This window comes from Spinacia oleracea, chromosome 6 (genome assembly GCF_020520425.1).
Source record: "Spinacia oleracea cultivar Varoflay chromosome 6, BTI_SOV_V1, whole genome shotgun sequence".
Classification (NCBI taxonomy): Eukaryota; Viridiplantae; Streptophyta; class Magnoliopsida; order Caryophyllales; family Amaranthaceae; genus Spinacia; species Spinacia oleracea.
The window spans coordinates 78674527-78677920 of NC_079492.1; the positions used below are offsets into that span (position 1 = coordinate 78674527).

At 38.5% G+C, this 3394-nt stretch overlaps 1 pseudogene; it reads right to left on the reverse strand.

Annotated features, from left to right (window-relative positions):
- LOC130464645 (uncharacterized) lies at nt 1–99 on the reverse strand (annotated as a pseudogene).
- Between the last annotated feature and the right edge of the window lie 3295 nt (nt 100–3394).

A 3394-nucleotide genomic window follows, 5' to 3' on the forward strand; every position in this document is an offset into this window, starting at 1 on the left:
AGGCCAAATCATTTCTGTTTTCCAACAGACCGAAGAAAGCTTATATGAGGTTTGGGAAAGATTCAAAGACTGGCAAAGGGAGTGCCCTCGCCATGGTATGCAACCATGGTGCTTGATTCAACAGTTTTACAATCTTCTGGGCAATGATTCTAGACTAAATCTTGATTCTGCTGCAAATGGGAGGTTCATGTAACTTCCAATGTTTAGAGCTTTGGAGGTAATTAAGGAGATGACCATTCATAATGCTCGGTATGGGAATCCTAGAGGCCTACCCAACAAAGGTGGTAAGCATGAAATTTATTCCATTGAGTTACTTACTGCACAATTGACTACTTTACACCACAATTAAGTTTGATAATATGCAAGCAACATCATCTCAAAGTGTCCAACCAGCTAGTGTAACTGTCACGAATGCCCAAATAGCTAGTGAATGTCTAGGATAGTTGTGGGTTGCCTAGTCACTATGCATGAGAGTGTAGAAGCTCCATTGAGCAATGTAATCCATTTCAAGTCTACATGCAAAACAATATGTACTCTAATTCATACAATGAGGGGTATAAAAATCACCCCCTATCTATCATACAAGAGTACTAATGTTTAAAACCTCATCAGATTCAATAGACTCCACCACCTCAGCAATCATATCATTCAAGTAGTAATTACGAACAATAACAACAATCTGGTGGACCACCTGAGTTCCCTAGACCATCTTATTGTTAGGTTATGATACATATGAATAAACATAAATCATGCGAAAAAACCATAAAGCCAGGAAACATATTATTTACACATAATCATATAGCATAATTTAGATGCATACACTTTGTAGCATGCCCTCCCTAGCTGCGCCCGAACCGAACAAGAACAAGTCTTTAGGACTCCAAGTGTCGTCCCTCCGTAGATAGTCCACAACATGTCTGGATCCGCCTTAAGATTGACCAACTAGAATCGCCCTTAAGGTACTATAATTTTCGGCAATTATGGGTAAGAATGTGACTGAATTTTTGCTCTCAAAAATCACTTTGAATACTTCAAAACTCGTCATAAATTGTGAACCCAGGCCACATATTTATAGGGGTATGGAAAGAGAATTGGAATCCTTCTAGGATACGAATTAATTAAATTAGAATCCTAGTAGAACCCTTATTTAATTAATTTATCTTTTAGGATTAGGAATTTAATCATTAAATGAATCCTATACGCTTTAAGTTTTGTATGTGAACACAAACACACACACGCACGCACAGCAGCCCACGAGCACTCGTAGCCCACTGCCACGAAGCCCACACGCTGCTGCAGCCTTGGGCGCGCGCTGGGCCTGCCTTGCGGTGGGCCTGGCGCAGCCTTGGCTGGTGCGTTGTGGCGCGCGTTTCTCTTGCTGGACGTGGGCCTGGCTTCGTGCTGGCCCTTCGTCTAGCAAGCTCGTCCGATGCTAATTCGTACGACGCGCTTCCGATTAATTTCCCGATTCCGGATTTCATTTCCGATACGAACAATATTTCACATTTTCGATTCAGGAATTAATTTTCCGTTTCGAACAAATATTTGATATTTCCGTTTCCGGAATTATTTTCCGATTCCGATAATATTTCCGATTCAGACAATATTTCCGTTTCCGGCAATTTTTTCGATTCCGGCAATATTTCCATTTCCATTAATATTTTCCGATACGTACCATGTTTCCGTTTCCGGCAACATCTACGACTTGGATAATATTTATATTTCCGATACGATCCATATTTTCGTTTCCGGCAATATCATCGTTTCCGAAGTATTCATTTCTTGCTTGTGACGATCTCAGCTCCCACTGAAACCAAGATCCGTCGATTCCGAATATCCATAGATGGAGTATTTAATGCCATTAAATACTTGATCCGTTTACGTAATATTTGTGTGACCTTACGGGTTTAGTCAAGAGTAAGCTGTGGATTAATATAATTAATTCCACTTGAACTGAAGCGGCCTCTAGCTAGACATTCAGCTCACTTGATCTCACTGAATTATTAACTTGTTAATTAATACTGAACCGCATTTATTAGACTTAATATTATATGCATACTTGGACCAAGGGCATTATTTCCTTCAGTCTCCCACTTGTCCTTAGGGACAAGTGTGCATTAGCTAATTCCTTTGTCGCTCGATGCTTGCTCTTGAACATAAAGTATTTTGCAGTATTTCGCATTGAAATTGTTGGATTTTGTCGGTTTCTCGGTTTCAGAGTTCAACTGATCAAATAAACAGATAATCATAGCCTATGATTCATCCGAGCACGACCATGCATTTTACAGTTTCTAGCTCTCCGAGTGGCCTTGTACAACTTTTAAGCATCTCATCCCGATTTATGGGAGGACAATCCCAATCTTGCGATCTTGAGATTAGACTTTGTTTGATAGGTGATTACCTGAGCGTTGCCTTTATAGCCTCCTTTTACGATGCGACGGTTGGTCAACGTCAAAGTAACCAGTTCTCAAACAAGTAATCTCAAATCACTCAGGTATTGAGGATTTACTGTCTAATAATTTTAATGAAATTTACTTATGACAGATTTTCATCTCTTACAGTAATGTTTCATAGGTCTGTCCGATACTAGTCTTCCCAAAGTAAGTATCTATGCAAATGATTACGACATTGCCATGTCCACATAGTTCAAGAAACATAACTACTAGTCATCTTGCATTCTAGTCGTCTAACGTTTTCTATGCGTCCAATTTTATAGAAAACTCCGACCAGGGACCATTTTTAACTTTTGACATTCAAGTTCACTTGATAGACATTTCTTAGTCACAGGACTGGTCCTGACAGTCTATCTTGAATATATTGTCAAATTGAAGGGACTCATCATTTAATACTAAACCAAGATTAAATGGAATATGAAAATGCATTTCATATATGATAAATGTTCAACCCCAATGTTTTATAACCATGGGCCTCAAACCCATCTTTAAAACAGTTCATGGAATTCAAAGCTATGCTTGATTTCCAGTGCCACAATGTGAGTGTTGTTTCTCACTTGTTTCATAGGTTTAGTTATCATGCTTTGCCAATCTTAATATCCTTTCATCGAATGTTCTTCGAGATAGATGATAAGATCTTTTGAGTATGTTTATTTTGAGATCTAGTCTTTCTTGCTACAATAGTGGTTCTATGCATTTTGCAATGATGAACCATTAAGTCAACAAACATGTGATCTTCCCAAGTTCAATGAAGAACTCATTAATATAAACAACTCTGTTTTATTGCTTCTTAGGCAACAAGTACTTTTACTTCAACTGTTTAGGTTGCTAGTGATGCTTTGTTTGGATTTACTTATCCAAGCAGTTCAGAGATATGTGGAAGACTTTCCAGCTGTATCTTTGGAACATAGAAATTAATATTTAATTTCCCACGCAACAAC